General features: G+C 44.2%; 1 protein-coding gene across 5 annotated transcripts in view; it reads right to left on the reverse strand.

The window, feature by feature from the left end:
• Tulp4 (TUB like protein 4) overlaps positions 1-5459 on the reverse strand; it is a 140313-nt gene extending 134854 nt beyond the window's left edge. The window contains exon 1 of one of the 5 annotated variants that reach the window (XM_029471020.2): positions 5277-5459. The gene's annotated coding sequence lies outside the window, so the exon portion shown is untranslated. The other 4 variants (XM_021185717.3, XM_029471019.2, XM_029471021.2 and 1 more) reach the window with 4 other exon arrangements.
• Positions 5460-24064: the final 18605 nt, after the last annotated feature.

Consider the following 24064-nt stretch of genomic DNA (forward strand, 5'->3'; position numbering starts at 1 on the left):
AATACCATCTTAGTACCAGGCTCAGGCTGCCATACTAAGACATAACTGTCCCTCAGTATCCATGGGGGTTCGGATCTGATTCTTCTCTGAGAGTCTCATGGAGTCACTACCAGCACACAGAAGACACAGAAAGAAATTGATGTGGTTAACAGTATGGAAACACAAACAGTAAACTTCAGTGTCTTCAATACCAGTTACAAAGAGGAAAAAGGAGAACCTGCACATGAAAGAGACCTGAAAGCCAGGCACGGAAGGAAGAGCACAGCTGGCATTCCAGCGCTAGGGAGGCTGGAAGGTCACAAGTCCAAGGCCAGCCTGGTCTACATAACAAGCTCCAGGGCAATCAAGGAATATAGGATGAGACTCTGCCTCAATAAATGAATAAATAAATAAATAAAGATGGGGGGGCTGCTGGAGAGATGGCTCAGCAATTAAGAGTACTGACTGCCCTTCCGAAGGTCCTGAGTTTAAATCCCAGCAACCACATGGTGTCTCACAATCCTTCTCACACTCTAGGCAAATAATCTTACCACTGAGTTACATTCCTAGGCAGAAAGAGGTCTGGCGCCCTCTTCTGGTGTGTCTGAAGACAGCTACAGTGTACTTACATATAACAATAAATACATCTTTTGGGGGAGTTGAAAGGGGAGATAGCAAAGCAGGGGGAGGGGGACACTAAAAATTACTTAAGTGTAATGTATGGACCTTATTTGGGTCTTAATTAAATCAACCCTATGTCGCTGATTCCATAATTAAATCTGTACATGTATATGTGTGTGTGTGGGGGGGGGGTATTCTTTTTGAAGCATCACAGATCAAATCCTTCTCACACTCTAGGCACATAATCTTACCACTGAGTTACATTCCTAGGCAGAAACATGGGGAGGAGGCAGCAGAGCACTAGGTGTCAGAGGTAATCTGATAGGAGTCACTTCTCTCCTACCATGTGGAGTCCAGGAAATCAAACTTGGCTCAGCAAGCTTAGCAGCAAGCACCTTCACCCACTGAGCCATTTTAATAATCCAAAAACTATTCTTTAAAAATAATATTTATTGTGAGGACCCTTTCTAGAGGAGTACTAGGATAGAGACTGTATTACAAGGGGGTCTGATTTGCTTTGAAATATTCCAATGACAGGGAAGAAGAAGTGACCCTAAAACAAGACTAAGGATGATGGGTAAAATCAAACAAGCTGGATGACAAATAAAATGCATCAAAGTACGCTAAGCTAGTGTCTGCCTTTTAATGGCTCAAGTGTTTCATGGAAAAACAATAACACAGCATGCTCCAAGTCCTAGAGTCAATATTCAGTAGCACCACCGATAATAATAATTACAACAACAACAACAATAAAGTTAACACTTTAAAAAAAATACCCCTATGTCTTTAGATCCTTATTCTCTCAGTGATCAGCTCTGGATGAGTTTTTACAGCTCAACACATATTAAGGTACTTCATAAACTCTATTTTTTTAATTTTCCCATGTATCTTTTCATTCATATAATTCTTTGCTGTAAGGACATTTAAAATAAGGGAAATTCTGATATTCTAATACACCAACAAGCCTTCAGGATATCATGTTAAGTGAAGTAAGCCATTCAGAAAAGGCAAATCACTGTGTGGTTTTAATTGTATTAGACACCTAAAGTTGTCAGCTTCACAGAAGGAAAGTGGTGATTGAGAAGCTAGGAGACTGGGAAAACAACAAGTTCTGACTAATGGGCTCCAGTCTGGAAACCTGTGGTAACTTTTCTTCAACAATGAAATTATGCTGTTGAACTGTTCAAAGCGTTAGAAGAGGTAAAAGGCTATTCCAGCCTTTACTTGTATATACTTTAACATAAAATACTTTAACTATGTTAAAATCTACTAACTAAACATTACCCCAGCCAAACTATAAGAAACCTGTCGTTGTGATCTCAGATTCTATGTAGTTCCAACAGTCTCAGTCCAGGCAAATGGTCTTGGGACAGTGAGGCAAGCTCACAGATGCTACCTAGGAAGGAGTGCAGTGTCTGTATCACACAGCATTTCATCCTGAGGTTGTACATGGCTTTTAACTGTGCTTTGTCAATACATGCACAACCAGCCACTCCACTCTCTTCACCTTTGCCCTCCACAGGAAACAGGAGAAAAATGAATGTTATGAATGTGGTCTAAGGCATGAAGCCACGGATTACCACCTACCTTACCATGCTCATAGGAGCCATCCAATACATTCCAGAAGCAAACTGCAGCAAACTCCAAAAGCAAGCCAGTTCACCTTTGGTTCTATACACCATCCAAAGAGAGCTGAAATCTGGATGTAGAAAGGCTATTGTCTTTTTTTTTTTTTTTTTTGTGGTTTTTCGAGACAGGGTTTCTCTGTGTAGCTCTGGCTGTCCTGGAACTCACTTTGTAGACCAAGCTGGCCTCGAACTCAGAAATCCGCCTGCCTCTGCCTCCCGAGTGCTGGGATTAAAGGCGTGCGCCACCACGCCCGGCTAAGGCTATTGTCTTGACAATTACTTAGGACCTCAGCATCAACAATTTAAATTTAAAGGCTCAATTTAAAACTCTTTACAAAAATAGTAGCTGGGCGGTGGTGGCACACACTTTTAATCCCAGCAATTGGAAGGCAGAGGCAGGCGGATTTCTGAGTTCGAGGCCAGCCTGGTCTACAGAGTGAGTTCCAGGACAGGCAGGACTACACAGAGAAACCCTGTCTCAAAAAAACCAAAGGGAAAAAAAAAATAGTAACACATTTTTTTAAAAAAAATCCCCTCTTCATGAGGCTGTAAAGAGGGTGAACATATTAAGAGCACCTTCCACTCTGGCGGGGGACCTGGGTTTGGTTCCTAGCATCTGTGTCAGATGGCTCCCAGCCACCTGTAACTCCAGTTCCAGGGCATCCATCACCCTTTTCTGTCCTCAGACAGAACATGCATACAGTCAGGCACAAACACATAAAATATAACTAGGAAGAAAGAGAGAGGTATAACAAGGAAGCAAGGAAAGAAACATTCATTATAAAATAAATAAGCTGGTTCCAGAGATCACCCATCCTTTTAAAGGTTAAAATTCCATTTGAAGTTTTAGTGGAGGAAAGAAAGTTCTGAAACCAAATTCAGCTCCATATGAAAACCATAAAGCTGAAAATGATCCACATTTATGATGTCTGAGTTACTTAAAATACGTGTAGTAAACAGAACATGGGTAAGGCTGGCTTTCTGCTCATCCTCCATGCCTGAAACCTCCATGAGCGTTAAAAATATTTTTCCTTCCGTGACTTCCTGTAACTCAGCACAGCATATATCCAAGTCTGGAAGGCAACACCTCCCCCATCACCTAAAAATGTTGCTACTTCCACAGAACTCTTGAGTGTTTTCAAGAAAATGGTCATTGTCTAGTAATTCTTTCGCTCACACACATGTCTCTCTAATTGAGGGAGTAAAGACTAGATTTTGGCTATTCATAATGTGCTCATACAATCCCTTCTCCAGCAGGATCACAAGAAAGGACACATGAGACTCCCATTCGGAATATGGCTATCACTATACAGCTCCCAGCTGCCCACCTGAAGGCTAGGAGTCTCTCTGGAGGTTTTCTGGATTACAGTCCGGCTATGTGCAAGGGCCCAGTCATTTCACATTAGTCCCAAATTGGAATTCTCCAGGAATATGGTACGATCCCCTTGGGCTTCCTGAAAAACTCCCACCAAAGGAGTAGTGACTCCAGAAACAAAAACAAAAAACAAAATCCCACAGGCTCAAAATAAGACAATCTCAGAATGGTTTTTACATTCCTCTAAACCTTAGGAACAATTGCCCCTCCTAAAACCTGCTGCAGAACGGTAAGGAAATACCCTTAAGAGGCTCTGCCACCGTAGTGTAAAGAGGTGGGCCTGGTGTGGTGGCACAAACCCTTCATCTCAGCTCTGGAGGTAAAGGCAGGCGATCTCTACTAGGCCAGTCTGGTCTACACACTGAGTCCCAGGCCAGCCAGGGTTAACAGATCTAAATATTAATAGTATTAGAAAAGAAAAAAAGAAAGTATTTTAAAGAGGAGAGTCCCCAAGTAAAGAAACCCTGAAAACAGTTCCCTCCCCAAGGGATCAGATTATCCCCAGAGGGGGTAGAGTTACCTGGGCAGGTTGGCAGGTAGAAGGAACAGGTCCCTACATGACATCAATCTCACCGATGACTATCAACCCCTCCACATTCAATTCAAGCCACAAAGCTAGATGGCCCTCACCTTCCCAGCAAGTGGCGCCTCGGAAAGAAAGAAGTGGACACCTCCTTGTTAATTGCCCACAAACGGTGAAACTTCACATCAGCAGCAGGAGCTGGGTTAGGAGAGTGAAGGAGCAAAAGAGGAAGGGGGGTTGAAGCCTGGAGCGGAATCTCCGTGATTTGCCAGAAGAAACCGCACAGGCTCCAGACAGCAGATTTCCATGCAGCTGCCACGACAGGTGACCGGGCCGCTTTGCAGACACCCCGCTCACCCGCTGGCTGGCCCGGCTCGGTTGAAGGTGGGGAGAGTAGGAAAGGGAAGGAAGGCAGGAAGGAAAGGAGAACCGCCCCGGGACCCGGAGGCCGACAGAGCAAACGAGGGACTTGTGGGGGAGGCCGGGCCGGCGCAGCCCGTCTCCCCGGGAAAACCGGTAGAAGGGATTTTTCTGTCTGCACAATTAAGGAGAAGGGAAAAAAAACATGGCTCCGAGCCAAACGCCTTCTGATTTTACACACGCACGCCCGAGCTCCTCGGTCGGCCCAGTTCCTCGCACGCCGGAACAAAAGGCGAACCGGCGAGCCAGGCGCCGGCCGCCCAAGCTGGGGGTCCGCCGAGGAGCCCCGCGCCGGCCGCCCCCGCCGCGCCCACCGCCCGGCCCCCCGCCGTCCCGGTCCTCACGGCCGCCCATCCCAGCCTCACCTCCCTAGCGGCCGTGGCGGCGGCCCCGTGCCTCTCCGCCTCCGCCTCCGGCAGCCCTCGGCGCCGCCGCCGCCGCCGCCACCACCTCCCCCCCCCCGCGTCTCGGCCGAGACTCCGCCTCCCTCGGCCGCCACCGCGACCGCCAGTCGGGCTGGGGGGGTGGGCACGTGACCGCGCCACGTGACCCGGCGCCTCCCCGGCCCGCCCTCCCCGAGCGGCCCCGCGGCGGGTGGTGCTGCCCGGTGCGCGCGCGGGCGCGGGCGCGGGAGCGGGGTGCGGTCTCGAGCCTCCCACGCGCCGCTCGACGCCCGCGTCGCCCGCCTCCGCCACGGCCGAGCCCACGGCGCCTAGCCGGGACCACTCACCTCCTCCGGAGTCCTCACAGGCGAGCTTGTCAGCGGGGGCCGGAAGTGGACACCACACCGTCTCTTACCCAGGCCGTGCCGCTGCCGAGCACACAGCGGCTCGTACTATGAGGAACGTGGCTCCCCTGGAAACAGTCATTCAAGTGTCTTCGGCGGTGCTGCTGTTGTCACGTCAGTACCCCCTCCAGTTGCTTTCAGGGAGAAACGAATCCATAGCGTCATTTTAAGTCACACAGGCACAGTCACAGCCTTTACTCCCCACCCCACCCCACCCCGTTAAATTGATGTGCTAAGAAGGGAAACCAGCCATCCCTCGGTTTTCCACCGTTACAAAGAAGGCGTTGCTGGGTGCAGAGAATGCGTGGTTGAAAATGTAAAAATAGACAAGATCGCATCTTTCCTTGAGGCAAGGCTAAGAACAGTAGACACTCTTCCCAACTGTTAGGCACTGTTTTCTATTTCTGAGTATCATTGGCAAACGTTGAAACCATTTTACGGTTTTGCGTGTGTTCATTTGTTACAGACGGGGTCTTCTCTGTGTAGCGTAAGCTGGCCTCAAACTCAATTCTCCTGCCTCTTAAATGCTAGGATTTCAAACCACCATGCCTAGCCAGTTCCTATTTTAAAATCCCTCTGCTGATTCTATCAGAAGTCTGAGTAAGAGTCCATTGGGTTCTACAACTCTGCTCGAGATTTTTTAAGAGTGCTAACAAATGTTTTTAGTTTCTGGTTTTGAGCCTAGGTCTCACTGTTTAGCTTGGAACTCTCTCTGTAGACCAGGTTGGCATGGAACTCATGGAGAGCCACCTGCCTGAACAACACGGTGTTCTTTGTAATGTTACCACTCTTCTGCTAATACCGTAGATTTAATTTTGCTATCTTTTTGTCTTCTGTGCCTCACCCCGCCCCTTATTCCTTTAAGAACTATTTATTCTCTTTCATGACCTTTTCAGGAGCAAGGTGAGTTGCTTAAGACCTTCAGCTTGGGTCTCACCTGGCGACCCTCTTATAACAATCTGTTAAGTCAGTTGTGAATCTGCATTTTATACTTTAAAAACCTTTCTCATTATGGAATGAAGAGAGTTGCCTTCTATTTAGAAAATCTGGGGCCACTGGGAAACATTAGAAGGAAGATTTGGCATGTGGACCCTTCTTCTGGCCTCTGAAATCCCACTGGCCCAGTAATTTTCATTTTCTTGTGTTTAAAATGCTTTTTCACTATTAGAATTCCAGTAACAATATACAATAACTGCTGAAGACAATTACTCCAATGAGCTCTCTTTGTTCAGTGTTGCTGGCTCTGTTAACTGCCTTTCCCTTGGCTCCAAGTTCAAAAGTGTGAGAAAAACTTCTTACCATCTTGACCAATCCCCTATTAAGCAGTGAGGAATATGTGACATTTCTTTGAACATTACACTCTCTTCTACCCTGGGGGGAGTCACACAGTGAGCTCAGTGTTGGCCTGGTAATCCATGTGGTTAATAGTATGACGGCACAGTGGGACTTAAGTATTGTGTACTCTCCAGTGTGTGCCTCTGATGGTAAGAGCAGGATGGTAAACACCACTGCACCACTGCCTGACCCTAAAACTGGTCCAGCAGGCACAGGGGCTCTGCAGTTATCCACAGGTAACTGCTTGATCTGTCTTTACCTCTCCAGCCATCTCTTGACACCCTCTCACATTACTGAGATACCCAGATACTGGAACCCCGGAGTCTCTTTCCTTTCTCCCCACTTCCCAGTATGTCTGTGGGTACCTCCCTGCCCTCCTGGCTGTAACAAAGCTTAAAGCCCAAAGAACTTGCTGGTTGAACCCTTCAGACACCAAGGTACTTAGCACAGACACATGGAAACTGGATCCTGGGCATCGGGAGATGGCAAAGGAGCCAGAGCTCTTGGAGAATAAGATACAAGCCTTTGATCTTTCCATGTGTTCTGAGAGCCAAAACTGTTTGTGCCAACTTAGAGTTCATTACTGGAAACACAGCATGCCTCACAAAGAATAAATGCCTACATCCCCTGGGCTGCCCTGAGCCAAGCCACAGCCATACAATACCCCTACCAATTCTGGGTGCTACCAGTCACATATAGAAGGACTGAGATAAGTGCAGGGTTAATGTCTTATAATACTATAAAACAGTCACTACAATAGTCTTATAATGTTAGTTTTCACAAATAGCTGTTAAGGGCAAGAATGTTTAACCCCAAAGAAATGTAAACTTGGCTAGTGACACTGTGCTTGAGAGTCCCAAGGTGGGGATGATATTCCAATGCCTTCTCTTACTGAGCTGCTACTCTGGACCAGGCTTGGTCAGAACAAAAGTTCTGTGGCCTTGAGTCAGATGAGAAAAGATCCCCAGCTGACTGTAGAGAAGTGGATAGCCACCCTTGACCGAGCCCTTGGATCTGCTTGTGCCCAGATCTGATGAGCCGGGCTGGACACTCAGAACAACTGCAGTTCCCACCTGTGCCTCTGCCTGAGATCCAAAAGCGCCAGTCAGCCAAATGCTCTCTCTTCCCATCCTTTTCAATGCCTCCCAGAGCAAAGGCACACCTGGACCGAATGCCTACAACCAAAACCACTGCTTGCCTTAACATGGAAGGGGGAAATGGAAAACAGGAGGAAGTGGCTTTACAAAGAGACCGAGCTTTTGTGTTTGCCTCCTCTGCCCAGTAAGAAAGCAGAGAAGCCAGGGCAGGGTGCCACACTTGGCCGCAGTTGGAGCACCTTTCTCCTTCCTCACTGTGTGCAGCCTTTCACTGGTTTAAAGGGCATGTGCGTGGCCTCGCTTAACCCCAACACCATCTGTTTCTAGAAATATGTGAACAGTGCTGTGCCTCTTGCTGCTGTTTGCTGACAGTCTCACTATGTGTCATAAGCTTGCTTGGAACTCAAGATCTTCCTGCCTAGTCCTGCAGCATGCTAGAATAACAAGTATATGCCACTCTACCTGGTCCTTGATTAGCCAAGCCTCTAGAAAGGAAAAGTTATTTATAAAAGAAACTCATATTTCTACTATAGGAGAAATGAGATCAATAACCACTAGGCCCTTTCTTGCATAGAGTGGTCAAGACCAGTGGCTAAGGGGTGGGGGTGGGGGGGCCTGGATATGAAGTGATTAAGAGCAGAGGGAGATGAGCTCTGGGGATCATGTGGAAGGCTGTGTCGGGGCTCTAAGGATATGTGCTGGAACAATTTTGACCCAGACTTGCCATCTAGGAAGGAAACAGCCACCACAGAGTTGGCAGCTGAGGGCTATAAAGTCTGAGGTTGAAGACATCAGAGTAACGTTCAGAAGCAAAATCAGACAGCAAACACGCTAAGCACTTTGTCTCACCAATTTTATATAACCCATTTTTTTGTATTTCATTTTTGTTTTAACTTCCACGTGGAAGAAGGAATCAAAACCCCTGAAGCTGTAACAGAGACTGGGGGCAGAGTTTAAGCATGGAGCATTGTATTCATTGTGTTTCTACTGCTGTGATGCCGAGCAGTGGTGGCGCACACCTTTAATCCCAGCACTCAGGAGGCAGAGGCAGGCGGATTTCTGAGTTTGAGGCCAGCCTGGTCTACAGAGTGAGTTCCAGGGCAGCCAGGGCTACAGAGAGAAACCCTGTCTCAAAAAAACAAAACCAAACCAAAACAAAACCCAATTCTGACCGAGGCAACTCACAGAAGAAAGGGTTTATTTGGGCATATGGTTTTCGAGGGTCCTTCCTGACAGGAAATCATGGCAGCAGAGCAACGGAGAGCTCACATCTTGAACCATAAGCAGTAAATAGAGTAAACTGGGAATGGCTCCTGGCTTTGAAAACCTCAAAGGCTGGCCCTGGTGACATACTTCTTCCAGCAAGGCCACACCTTCTAACTTTACCCAAACAGTGCCAGCAACTGGTGACCACCTGTTCAAACGTCAGCACCCATAGTGGACAGTCTCATTCACAGCACGGCAAGCACTCTATGAGCTGAGTCCCATCTTCAGGCTCACTCTCAAATTAAAAACACAATTTCAGAATTGCAGATGGGGCTAGAGAGATGGCTCAGCATTTAAGAGGACATGTTCTTACAACATCCCTGTGTTCACTTCCCGGCACCCACAGGGCAGCTCACAAACACCTATAACTCCAGTTCCAGGGGCAATGCATTATCCTGACCTCCCAGGCACCAGGCATACACATGGTACACAGACCTACATTCAAGCAAAATACTCATGCACGTAAAATAAAGCATAAATTTTAAACTAAGAGGACCAGATCACAAGGTCTGGGTTGCCCTTGATATTTAACATGCTTAGATAAGCTTGTACACATTGCTGCTTCCCTCCAGCCTGCATATTTCAGTCTGTGAATAGGAAGAGGGTGATGCTGTCTGATTCTCTGAATTCTCAGGGTTATTGGTTTGGTTTGGTTGTTTTTCGTGACAGGGTTTCTCTGTATAGCTCTGGCTGTCCTGGAACTCACTTTGTAGACCAGGCTGGCCTCAAACTCAGAAATCCACCTGCCTCTGCCTCTGCCTGCCAAGTGCTGGGATTAAAGACGTGCACCACCACAACCGGCTACATTTTAAAGTTTAATTTCTACTTTTACCCATCCTTTCTCTTTCTGTCCCTCCCACACCACTCATTAGTTTATTCCTTTGGCCATGAGTCCAAGGTACAATTGGTAGCCACTTCTATAATACACAGTTAACTGGTATAGTGACTTACAGTTTTGATCCCAGCACTTGAGAGGTAGAGACAGGTGGAGCTCTGTGAGTTTGAGGCCAGCCTAGTCTACATAGTTCCTGGACAGCCAAAGACATACAGTGAGACCCTGTACCCTACTTTAATAAGGCTACTTAAAACACTTTAACCTCCCTTCTGGTCCACCACCCACCAGAGGTGTGGAAAGAAAAGGTTAATAGGAAGAAATAAGATGTGGACCTGTTTAGAAATAGTTCTTTAGGGCAATTCCAGTCTTTGATGTCAGGATATGAGCAGTTCAGTTCACAAGCTCATCCATTTGCAAACACCAAATCAGCAATGGCAGTTTGATCTAGAATGAACCTTGATGCTCTACCAGTTGGTCTGAGTCTGCCGAAGCAGCGAGAAGCCCCTGAAACACCACCAGACGTTCTTTGGTGCACTTCTCTCTATAAAGTCACAACAAACAATGATCAGCAAAGAAGGCAAGGCAAACCAATGCCATACAGCACGGTCCACTGCCTGTTGGGTTATGTTTATACCCTTTCCAAACATGAAGTGTTCTCAAGTGTCCACTCCAGCAAAACTTCACATGCCCTTTTTTCCAAGTAGCTCCCAAAAAAGCACCACGTGTCTGTTCTCAGCAAACCATCCTCCCACATATCTGCTTCAGCAAAAACATCCTCTCATAAGACAGCTTCCAGAAAAACCTCACATGACACAACTGAGTCTCCAAAGAAACCAGAAGTGTCCACTTCGATTCCCCTCTCTCTTTAAAGACGACCTGTAGTAACAACCCTGTAGTAAGCTGAGGCAAACTTGATGTAGAGAAATGCAATGCTACTTTGGGTCTCTAATTTTTAAGTCTGTAAAGGGAGAAGTATAAATCCAACTTGAGAATGGCTAACTATGCCTGCTGAAGATACAGTATCTGTGGCGGCTGCTGCCATCTTGTGACCAGGAGAGGAAGCAGCTCACGTAGGGCTGTGAAACAGGTGAGCGTGGCTTAGGTCACTGACTCTTAGAAACAGCCATCCTGTGTATGTTCCATTCACCCTGGCATATCTCACCTTGAGATATCTGTATTTGGGGATGATAAAATGCTTTGGTGATTTAAGTTTGCCTCCTCTTTAATTACAAAATCCTCCCAGCTGTTTCTGAGGGCCTTGGAGATCATTACCTCCACCCTGAGTGTGATTCCAGCCTTGTGGATCAGTGTCATCATTTACCCTGAAGCTAAAAGACTTTAAAAGGAGACATGGAATAAAACAATATAGGAGCCATACATGAAGTTAATAGAAATCATTAGATTCCAAAAAAGCAGACAAGCCAGGTGTGGTAGTACAAAGTACGGGCCTGTAATCCAAGCACTTGGGAGGTAAAGGCAGGAAGATGAGCCGAAGGTTAGTCTGTGTTACAGGTTGAGTTTGAGACCAGCCTAGGCTACATGAAACCCTGTCTCAAAACAAAACAAAAGAAGTAGACCACATTCAGTAATAACACTTGAATCTACAAATGCTTAGTAAAGTTGGCTTTCTAGTTAAAACTAGGTAATTAAACCATTATCTTTGTTGTAAACTTTTTAGTTTTTATCTAAATGCTAGCCATTTTCATCTTAACTAGAAAAAATACACCTTTTTATAACTGCAAACTGAAGACCTGAAATGTGATGCTTACCAAGAGAATGAAGTATCATTTTCTATATTGCTCCAACGACAATTGTTTATTTAATATTTAATAAGTAACTTAAACATGCATAAAAACGGACACAGGGCTGAGTGCACTGGCTTACTATGAAATCCCAGTACTTTGGAGGATGAGGCAGGAGAATTGCCACAGTTCAAAGTAACCAGACAGCAAGGTGAACTCCAAGCCATCATCAGCAACAGTGTAGGTTTCTGCTTCAAATCAAAACAGTAACAAACACTAGCAGGAGAAGAGAATGTCTGAGGGCCCTGTTTAAGCATTAGACTATAGAAGTGAGCAATGATCTATCTATATTAAAACAACTTTACAGCTACAAAATAATGTGTGAATAGGATAGAGTTAGTCTCTGTCTAGAATAAAAATGGATTTATATTTGATTTGCCTGCTACATTTTACTGACTTTGCCACATTTCTTGGCAATATGAGCTGTCTAGCAACTTGAAATTAGTGAGACGTATCCACTTCCCTTGACTTTTAAGAACTATGAAATAGGTAAGATGGAATGACCCATAACACACTGTGAACGAGTTTTAGAAAAAAAAACTACTAATGTGGTCCACGTGTAAAGACAATGAACACTTTTTATGGTGATTATACTGTTTTAAAGGCATCTGGCTGGTGAGAATATGCTTCATGACTATTACATATATACACATAAACACATATCATACAGGGACTGGAGGGCTCAGATGACTTGTCCTATTCCTGGGACCCACATGGGTGGCTCACCACCCCCTGTAAATCCAGCCCTAGGTGATTCGATGCCCTCTTCTGGCCTCCATTAGCAACTGTACTCACGTGCACATTCTACACACAGACCCACATGCAGGCACATAATTAAAAATAAAAGCTTAAAAGACCCTATGCATCCTATGTAACCCTCCCAAAACACACACACACACTCATGCACACACACAAAGAGTGAGGGTAAGGGTAATCTGGAATCAGTAATAAATTTCAGTCTAAGACCAAGAAAGGTTTTATAAGGTCTTCTTTATAAAAGGAAGAAAATGAAGGAAATGAAGGAAAAAAATTGTAATCCCCAAGTATAGAAGTTTAGAAACTAAGAAAACATCCTTTTGCCAATTTAAATGTAAACACATTCTTTTTCTAGTGAAAAGCCTGAATTCCAAGCTAAATTGATTTAATGCAATGTACCATTTCTAAGGAGAAAAAAATTATATACATATGTGTGTGTTTGTGTGTATATATATATATATATATATATACACATACATATACATGTGTGTATATGTAGATATATATACACATACATACATATACATACATATACATATACATATATATATATATATATATATAATATATATATATATTACTATTATATGCCATATATAATTCTTCCATATGACCCAGGGAGCAAAGATAAGACAAATTCTAGTGCATTTCAAGATCTTGATCCCTGATGCCAGATCTTATATATATGTGTGTGTTTGCATGTATATATGTATATATTTTATATATATATATTTATATATGCCTGTGCTTTTAAAACTCTTGGTCAGAGCTCCCCCTACTGGATAAACATACTCAATGCTATAAATCAGGCTCCAGATAGAGGTTCTGTTATCTACTTAGGTATTTATTGAGTCAGGGTCCTGTTTTGGACCTCCATGAATTCAAATGATCTCAAGTAATAATGAACACAACTACACACTACTGAAGCAAGCTAAGTGCATGTGTTATTGTTCCTAGGGCCTCAGACATTACAAGCAATCTCTCTGCCATTGAGTTACACCTCCAGTCAGATTCAAATTTATTTAAGATTTTTTTCATTTTTATGTGTATGAGTATCTGCGTGCATGTAAGCGCACCATGTGTATGCTTGGTGCCCACAGAGGTAAGTTAGACAATGTCAGGTCCCCTGGAACTCCAGATATCTGTGAACTGCCGTGCTAGGAAATGCATGTGGGCCTTATGAAAGAGAGGCAAGCATTCTTAACCACTGAGCCATCTCACCAGTCCTCCAAGTTTCATTTTTTAAAAATCTTTATGTGCACTGGTGTTTTGCCTGCATGCATGTCTGTGTGAGGGTGCTCAGATCTTGGAGTTACAGACAGTTGTGAACTGCCGTATGACTACTGAGAAAGGAACTTCGGTCCCCTGGAAGAGCAGTCAGTGCTCTTAACCACTGAGCCATCTCTCCAGCCTCCAAGATTCAAACTTGTAATGCATCTAATAGTGATGTGCTGCAGCTCGGACAGATCTCTTCCCCATGGCAGAGGACAGATCCCTTCCCCATGGCAGAGGGACGCACTTCTCACTTTAAGTGCTGAGTTTTGTTCTTTTCTTTTCTTTTCTTTTTTTTTTTTTAAAGATTTATTTATTATATGTAAGTACACTGTAGCTGTCTTCAGACACTCCAGAAGAGGGCGCCAGATCTCGTTACGGATGGTTGTGAGCCACCATGTGGTTGCTGGGATTTGAACTCTGGACCTTCGGAAGAGCAGTCGTGTGCTCTTACCCACTGAGCCATCTCACCAGCCCAAGTGCCGAGTTTTGAAAAGCCCACTTTGCGCGACAGATTAGTAAAGCCAAGACAATGATGGACCAATCCAAATGTTTTGGATTTGCAAGAATTTCAGATTTTAGATTTTTGGAACAATGATATTCAAGTTGTACTTTTATGTATCTACAATGCTGTCTTTCCTGTAGTCTGAGCTCTGCATGAATTTTTTGTTTCCTTTTCTAGCTCCTAGTACAGTGCCTGTGCACTCTAAGATCACATAGAGACAAGTCTACTCAGCACACTGTAAATGGTTAAGTGTTTGCCTAAGGCATTTTCAGCTCTTACCTCATCTGGGAAAACAATTTCAGATACATAGCAAGTACTATATATTGATCTATAATTTAGTGACTATATAGGTAAGGATATTTAGGATTAATTTTTAAAGTTTTTGCATGTGTGTGAATGTATGCCACATGTGTGTGTCCAAGGAAGTGTGTGAAGGCCAGCAGAGGGACTTGGATCTCATGCTGCTAGAGTTACAGGAAGTTGTGATCTGTCTAACATAGGTGTTGAGAACTGCATTGTAAGAGCAGCACATAGTCTTAACAAAGCTTTTATATACATTATTATTATTGCTGTTAATATTCTACTTACTCAAGATACTAAAAACCACCTAAATTCCAAGAATAGGGAAATGGCTAAATAAATGGTCTCACACACACACACACACATATATATGGCATGATATATATATATATACCGTATATATAACATTTTATACACACACACAGAGTCATCAATACTTGTAATTGTTTAAAATGTGGTCGATGTTTGCCAGTTGGTTGTTATTAACTTCTGAGTTCTGCCTCAGGTTCCTGAGCAGCTGACACTACAAGTGTGCGCTATCGTACCCTGCTTCTAATGTGTGATTTAGGGGGAGAGCGGTACTGCGCATAGAACCCAGAACTTGACGCATTCCAGGAAAATGTTCTACCACTGAGCCATGCCCTCAGCCCCCAAATGTGGGATTTTTAGAAGTCATAATAATATGGGAAAACCACTTATCCTTTAATTTGTTTAGACAGAGTCTCACTGTGTAGTCCTGGCTGGCTTTGACTTCAATGATTCCCCTTCCTGTCTCCCAAGTGCTGGGCTTAAAGGCATATGCCACACTCTCAACAAAACTGCTTGCCTTTTGCCACCCCAGGACAGACATGCACATGCCTGCATTAACTGCACAGCTTTGCTGAGGTTGTTCCAAGACCTACCTAAGCTCAGACTAGGTGTGCTTCAGGACTGCAAGAGGCAGACAGAGCAAACAAATAACTTGAGGTCTAACCAAATTCCTTCCAGAAGACCAAAAAGCAAGTCAGGTAGGCCCAACTGCAAAGTTCAACCAACCAACCAACCAACCAACCACATGATCTTTAAACAGATACCAAGGGGCTGAGGAAATGGCTCAGTTGATAACGTACGTCCTGTGCAACCAAGAGAGCCTGGGTATTAATCCCTAGCAACTACATTTTTAAAAAGGTTGGGTCCAGCAGCACACTTCTGTAACAACACCTGAGGAAGACATCCACTGTCAATGCCTCCCATCCATATACACGTGTACATATATACCCACATGTACATTTGTGCACACACCCATATACACACATGCATAAGGCACACACACAGAGGGTCAGGGGTCAGCAGCTGAAGAGATGGTGATGGCATATGTAAAACTGCAAGGTGAGAAGATGGGATGTGGGCTCTGTGGAAAGGGGAGATTGCTGAGACTTCCTGATCAGCCAGCTTAGCTGAAAAACAAGCTCGGGTTAAAGGAAAGACAGTGTCAGCCAGGCCACGCCATTTTGTAAAGCCTCTTCATTTTGTTTAAACTGTGATAATTCCCCAGACTACAGTAATTTGGTTTCCAGAGTTAAAGTAACTTATTTCTCGAGATTCTTGCTTTCTCTGCCCTAGTATCGAGTCAGAAACAGCTTGATTGTCAGCCACATGGCACAAAGCATCCTGCTTTCCAGTGGAACCTGTAAGGAAGTGCCACACTGCATTGGGCTAAGGAAAAAAGCAAGTGGAGAAGCAGGAAGTAGGAGAGAATTGGGAGTGTCACAGTCAGGGTTAGGGGCGTCTGGTGTTGACAGAAAGTCAATTAAAGGGACAGAGGTGGTGGGAATGTAATGGGACGGTAAGAGCCTGGAGGAAAGCTGGGAAAGGTAGATCTGTTACCTGAAGCAGCCTCCAAAGGTCCCTTCCTTCTTAGCTTCAGAGAAGAAATGAATTTCAGGGTAAGGAAAGATGAAGATGAACAGAGTTGGAGTTTATAATACATTTGACGAGCTGGGTGTGGTGACGCACGCCTTTAATCCCAGCACTCGGGAGGCAGAGGCAGGCGGATTTCTGAGTTCAAGGCCAGCCTGGTCTACAGAGTGAGTTCCAGGACAGCCAGGGCTACACAGAGAAACCCTGTCTCAGAAAAACTAAAAAAAAAAAAAAAAAAAGAGTACATTTGACATAGGCTTCAGCCTTTTTAGTTACTGAAGGCTCCTTGCCACTTTTCTTTAAACCACACAAGGATATGGTAAAGGGCAGGCTTGCTCTCCCCATCCACAAGGTAGGGTGTCTTTGAAGTTGTTTTCACTAATCTTTGACCCTGACTGCATGTATGTATTGCATCATATGCATGCCTGATGCTTGCAAGGGTCAGAAGGCAGCATTGGCTGTCCAGGAATTGGAGTATGAATGGTTATGAGCCACCATGTGTGTGCAGAGAGCTGAACCGACAGTCTCAGCAAGAGTAACAAGTGCTCTTAACTGCTGACTCATCTCCAGCCCCGCCTTCCACCTTATTTGTTGTGAAGTGATTGTTAGACTTTGAGACTGTGTTTGCCCTTTTGGATTAGATGACATCATAAAGTTTGTTCACATTAATTCCATAGATGTCATTTGTCTTTGGTCCTCAGGTTCCCCCAGAATTGAGTGGGTACAAAGGAGTCTGGAAGACATTTAGGTTAGCAGACCCAGAACATTGAGTCACTTTCATCTGATCCCTTGACTGTCATTCTTGAGGCTCTATAAGTCAGCTAGCTTCCTCCCTTCCTCCTTTACCTCATCCTCCCCTTCCCTCCTTAGTGGTCAGCTGGATTAAGTTTACATTATTCCAATTTTGTTGGCAACATCCAGTGCCATAAGCAGCAAGTATTGGCTATGTGCGTCCTTCTCTCAGGACCTGTCTGGGAACATCTGGACTGTCACGGAGCTTCCTCACAACCTGTCTGGTGCAGTGCTTGTTGGCCTTGCCACCCACACAGAATGGTGTCTCTCCCTCTATCTTCAAAGCAGATTTGGTGGGCACTGGACACCTGATGATGACATAGTAGCCAAGCAAGGCCTTCCAAGGATATCTGGATTTCCACAGGAGTCCCAGGGTCTTGGGTCACCTAGTGGGCAGCATGGCCTTTTAGCTGCAGCTATAGATGTCTTTCAGCACTGCCTTCTTGTCACCAAAGTCTTTGCTTTGAGCTTTGGTAGAGCAAACGCTTCCCCCTTCACTTCACCACTGTCTCAGAAAGGCCAGCCAACTTCATCTTTTCACTGTCCCATAGTGGGCCCCGCACAGCAGTCCCTGTCCAGCATTAGTGTGTATAAAATTCATCTGCTGGACTCAGTGAGGTGCAGCTTCAGGTTAAGTTTAGGATGGCCTACCTTGAAGCCACTGGTACTGGTCTGGAGATCATTCTTGCTCTATCATGGCTATAGGATTTTCTGATCCCTTCAGCAATAGCACAAAAAAATTTGGAGCTCCTCAGATACTTGGTAACTAGTGAAAAAGTTACTTACAGAGCCTACTGCTTCGCCTGAATTATGAGCTTGTGGAGGCCATCCTGGAATAGTCTGTCAGCTGCCAATTCTTTACTTTCCAGGGAAGATGCCCCCAACTGTTGCAACCAGTCTCCTAGCTTCCTAGGAAGGCAGGAAGGCGCAGGAAGAAAGAAGAAGAGCATTCATTCATCAGTTTGAGGCCCAGGAGTTTGGAGGGCAAAGTGCCAAGAATTCCTGGGCCTCAGGCTCTCTCTACTGTTAGAGGGTGGCTAAGATAACCTGATGGGGACACCTTATATATTGGGAGCTCTTCCACAAGGTCCTGCTGCCCGCCCAGAAGCGGAACATTCTCAAGGGCAGGTTTGAACTGCTTTGTTCAGGTCTGTAGGAGTTCTGTTCTCCCAGCACTTGCAGGCAGAGCCAGGAGGATCAGTACTTACAGGCCATCCTTGGCTAAAGAGGACTTTTTTTCTTTTCTTTCTTTTTTTATTACATATTTTCTTCATTTACATTTCAAATGCTATCCTGAAAGTCCCCTATACCCTCCCCCCACCCTGCTCCCCAGTTCACCCACTCCAGCTTCCTGGCCCTGCCATTCCCCTGTACTGGGGCATATGATATTTGCAAGACCAAGGGGCTTCCCATTGATGGCCGACTAGGCCATCCTAAAGAGGACTTTCTATTCATGTTTTCTTTCCAAAAAATGCACCAACTACAAATGATAGGTTACAAACAAAACGTGGTTTGATGTACTCATTAAGACTAACAGAGACTGTCTTCTCCATTCCATGTCTTGTTGAAGTTCAAACCATTATCAAGACGTCTGTAAATTCTTCATGTCTCTATATTAGCTTTGTTTATCTCTCCATTTAATCTCCATTTTTCTCAGAGTGAAACTAACTCTCCTGCTTTAACAGAACATAAATCACACATCCAAAGGCCTTAGTAAGTGCAGAGGTCACTGAGAATTTGAGGAAGAAAGGAGTATGACAACCGCATAGACAAGTCATCCGAATATTAAACTAACCTTTGTGGTGGTGCCCACACTAGAATTCATAACTCAAGAGGCTTTAGAAGAAGGATCTTGAGTTTGAGGCCAGCTTAGGTAGGCTACACAGCCAGTTCTAGAATGCAGAAAGACCCCACTTTAAGAAGCCATACACCGACAGAACTTAGTCGTTCCATAAAGAAATTATACATATTAGAAGCTGAAGAAGTGGCGAGTTTCAGTGGTTAAGAGAATTTGTTTTTGCAAAGTGCCTGGGTTCAATTCTCAGCGCCTACATGGTGGCTCACAGCCATCTGCAACTAACTCCTAAGCTCTCATGTGGTGCACATTCATATACATAAACCTCAAAAAAATACTTAAAGTAATTAATCCCAGTAAACAGAAATGACTAAGACATCTTGCAGTCAATATTTGGAAACCAACGCCCTAAGCAATTAAGAGTGCTGCAATTACTGTCATCTAGTCAAAGGATCCAAACCATGCTAATGGCTGTCAGTAAAGAAGCTCCCGCAACTGCTCAGGGAAGCAGTTATCTAATTAGTGGATTTTAACAAAAGTTGGCTCCTTGCTGGGTAGGACCAGCATTTCCTTGGCAGTAAAAGGGAACAGATGTGTGAGAGATGAGCCGGCTCCAACCTACTGCACATTCTAGTTCAGCAGAAGCAGCAGGGAAGCCCTCTGGCAAGGTGGGTGCTTTAAGCCTATCTCAGAACGCAAGTATGGCTAGGTCCGGGCTGTAGACAGCTATTAGTGGTATTTAAAACTCCCAATGTAACCCTCAAGAAATCAGAGCCTGGGGCTGGTGAGATGGCTCAGTGGGTAAGAGCACCCGACTGCTCTTCCGAAGGTCCAGAGTTCAAATCCCAGCAACCACATGGTGGCTCACAACCATCCGTAATGAGATCTGGCGCCCTCTTCTGGAGTGTCTGAAGACAGCTACAGTGTACTTACATATAATAAATAAATAAATAAATAAATAAATAAATAAATAAATAAATAAAAAGATAAAATGTTCTGTCAAATAATTTAAAAAAAAAAAAAGAAATCAGAGCCTTTTGTCTCAAATAGAAATGTTTTTTGTTTTGTAAACATTTGGGGCTGAGGGTAGACATATGCTTTCAGGACAGAGGACAATTTTCAAATCAGCTCTTGCAGCCCTCAGGATGGCTCCATGTGTAAAGGCAGTTGCTGACAACCCTAGTGATCTGAGTTCAATCCCTAGAACCCATATGGCAGAAGATGAGAACCAACTCCTGGCAAAACTTTGACTTTGCCATGATACACATGCCTCTCTCACCCCCACCCCTACTGGTTCCTACTGTGTTATTGATAACAAAAGATCATGCAAGTTCACATGTCCAAGTGGCATGGTCCCACTGGGATGGAGAAGTAACTAACTGTCTTATGTCCTTTGTTAGGAGAGTTAGGAGACAGTCAGTGCAGGTGTCCCCCAGAGCTGGCCTTTGCTTCCTTTTCCCAGTCTACTATATGAGATGTGTACTGTGTATCAAAAATTAAAAACAGATCTTCAATTAAAAACGGAGGAAAAGCAAATGAGCCTTACCTTCATTTAACAAAAAGCAAAGAGACAAGGAGTAACTAGTTTAAAGAAAAGTAAAGTGTGATAGAGGCTCAGGAGCCGGAGACAAACGGGACAAGTATGGCCAGGTCTGCACTAATGCAAACCTTGACTCCTGGAACAGATTTGGAATGGAGAATGCACTGGATAGAGACAATGCAGATCCTGAGGAAGAGCAGGCTGGATGAGGGAGGAAGCTCTGCTGTTCATGGACACAGTCACCATACAGTGACTGTGGCATTATACACCTTATTGCACTGACTTGACCAGCACATGGTATACGTGGATGGAATTATCACGATGCACCCCATAAGTATGTATGGGGTTATATGAGAGTTAATAATGGAGAAATAAACAAGTAAAGCCACATTCTTCTGAATACAGAATATTAAAGTTTTGTTGCTGTTTGCTTAAAGACAGGTTCTCACTATGTAGCTGTAGCTGCATGGAACTGACTTGCAGACCAGGTGAATTCCACAGAGATCCACTTACCTTTGCTTCCTGAGTGCTGGAATTAGAGGCATGTAAAGTTTTAACTGAAAACTTGGGGAAGAAGGGGTGTAGTCACAGAGCATTTGCCTAGCTTGTCCAAATCCTAGCTCCAATCCTCAGTACTCCCAACTCCCAGCCCCAAATAAAACTTCAGGATTTCCTCCCCCCTCACTTGCTCTGTAATACATACTGAGAGGAGCTAGAGGATGTATTTGGGAGCTAAAGTCTTTCTCTTTGGCTCCTTGAGGCATAGAAAGAAAATTGTAGCATGTATTCTATCAGTGGTGTTGGGTTCAGCCTACAGTCCCTGTTGCCCCTCAGGCCCCTGCACGTGTACAGGTCTTGGCAGTGGGAGCATATGGACGAGGGTGTCCCTCATTCACTGGACAGGAAGCAGAGAGAAGCGGGATTCAGAAGAGGCCAGGGCAGATACAGGACTGCTTCATCATCCGATGCAGTCCTGTCACAACCAATAATGCCACCACAGTGTCAATCTACCATGCTACTAATAGTCCATGTTTTACACTGAGCCTCATAATCTGATTCTCTCTGGAAAAGCTATCAGACACACCAGATTTATTTATTATTATTGAGATCTGACACCCTCTTCTGGTGTGTCTAAAGACAGCTACAGTGTACTTACATATAATAATAAATAAATCTTTTTTAAAAAATTGTTAAACATCAAAGCAGGGCCCAGTGTGGTAGTGCACACCTTGAATCTCAGTACTAGAAAGGTAGAGATAGGCAGATCTGTGAGTTCCAGGACAACCTGGGCTACAAAATGAGATCTCATCTTTTTTTTTCTTTTTAAAGATTTTATTAATTATATGTAAGAACACTGTAGCTGTCTTCAGACACTCCAGAAGAGAGTGTCAGATCTTGTTACAGATGGTTGTGAGCCACCATGTGGTTGCTGGGATTTGAACTCAGGACTTTCAGAAGAGCAGTCAGTGCTCTTAACCACTGAGCCATCTCTCCAGCCCATGAGACCCCATCTTAGGAAGGAAGGAAGGAAGGAAGGAAGGAAGGAAGGAAGGAAGGAAGGAAGGAAGGAAGGAAGGAAGGGCCCCTTTACATTACTATGTCTCATCATATTTGGGATTTTGTTAAAAGTAAAGACAGCAGTCTACTCCAGTAACAAGCAGCAGGTATTTCCCATCACAGATGTCTAAAGTATATCAAATCAAATGTCAATCAGATTCCAGGAATCAGAGCCTAGACAGAGACCGCTAGAGAACTTCTGCTTTGCTGTAGTTGGCCCAGTCAACTGAGCAGCTACAGGGGCTCTCACTGCTGTCAGTGGAGCCCATCTTCCAAGTGTCCAGAGAGAGCTTCTGCATGTACAGCATACTTAATAACAGACTCTTCCTTCAACCAACACTCTTGGCCTTCCATGTTCACTTGCTCTCTCCACCCACTTCCAAGATCCTAAGTTTTCTGTTTTAATATAAATGGTATTGGCGATCAACATATCAAAAGCTGAACTGACTTAGGGATGACTGAAATATAAAATCCAGTGGTGCTCCAATACAGCTAGAGTGTCCATAAAAATCTATCTTCTACTTAATTCTTAGTATCAGGTGTGTAACAATCCACTGGAAAGTTTACATTACAATGCATGATCAAAAAGTACATGGGCAAGAACTATGATGCACATTGAAGTGTGGCAACTTGCAGATCCTATAACATAGTGCAAGTTAACTGAAGAGGACTAGCTGCCTTCCAGCAACACAGAAAGAAACTAGGTTTGACAAGAACATACATAATATCACCTAGGCTCTCTTTTCTGTTGGAAAGTTCCCACCAGGGGCCAAGAGGCACTGTCTTTAGTAAGGGGTACAAAGCCCCTCTTACTGTTTCTCTTGGCATTAACAGTGGCTCCACATGTTTCTAACCTAATTTACTGCTTCCTAAAAGGCTGTTTCTTTATTCCTATCTATCTTGGAAAAAAAAAAGTCTACTAGGGATACAAGTAACCTTATTTCTCAACACCTCAGAAGTAAATTGTTGTATTTTTGAGACAGGGTGTAGTCCTGGCTGTCTTGGAACTCACTCTGTAGACTGGGCTGGTCTTGAACTCATGAGTCTGTCTGCCTCTGTTTCTCTAGTACTGGGATTAAAGATATGAATTTTTAATGTAGCCTCCTATGAAATAAAGGATTGTTTCTGTTTTTTGAGACAGGGTCTCACCATGTATCCCGGACTAGCCTGAAACTTGCTATAGAGACAAGGCTGGACTCAAGAGTTGCCTGCCTCTGCCTTCTGACTGCTGGGATTAATGGTGTGTACCACCATGCCCACCCCTGAATTTTGTTTTATGCTTTTAATTCCATTATTCTGAAAAGTATACTTAGGCAGATGGCCAAACAGCATAAAAAGAGTAATACTAGATTTAACTGCAGTCATAGCATATGACTAAAAATATAAAATTTGAGCCGGGCGTGGTGGCGCACGCCTTCAATCCCAGCACTCGGGAGGTAGAGGCAGGCGGATTTCTGAGTTCGAGGCCAGCCTGGTCTACAAAGTGAGCTCCAGGACAGCCAGGACTATACAGAGAAACCCTGTTTCGAAAAACAAAAAAAACAAAACAAAACAAAACAAAAAAATATATATATATAAAAATTTATCCCCATGGAGGCTGACCTTGCTGCATTTTTGTTTGAACCTTTAGATTATGTATTTTGTTGATATGCATTAATAGTTTCAGACAATGTAAGAGTTCACACACATGCAAATCTTCCAACCCTCCTCTGTAAATATTAAGCATAATTGCAGGTATCTTCCCACCTGTTAGTTACACACATACACTTTTGCTGTACCTTGCACTATCAAGGAACACCTGCCTTGATAGGAAAATGTAACCAATATAGTGTGAAAAAGGGAAAACTAAAGATGCAAAGCAGTGTTTCTCTCTCTTTCCCACTGGTTTCTGACTCCACAGTACAAAAAAAAATGCACATTCGTTAACAGGAACAAGCAAAAATTAATAATACCCAGGGTAAGAGGATAATTTAACCAAAC

This window comes from Mus caroli, unplaced genomic scaffold, assembly GCF_978045245.1.
Source record: "Mus caroli unplaced genomic scaffold, Mus_caroli_1 scaffold_18, whole genome shotgun sequence".
Classification (NCBI taxonomy): domain Eukaryota; kingdom Metazoa; phylum Chordata; class Mammalia; order Rodentia; family Muridae; genus Mus; species Mus caroli.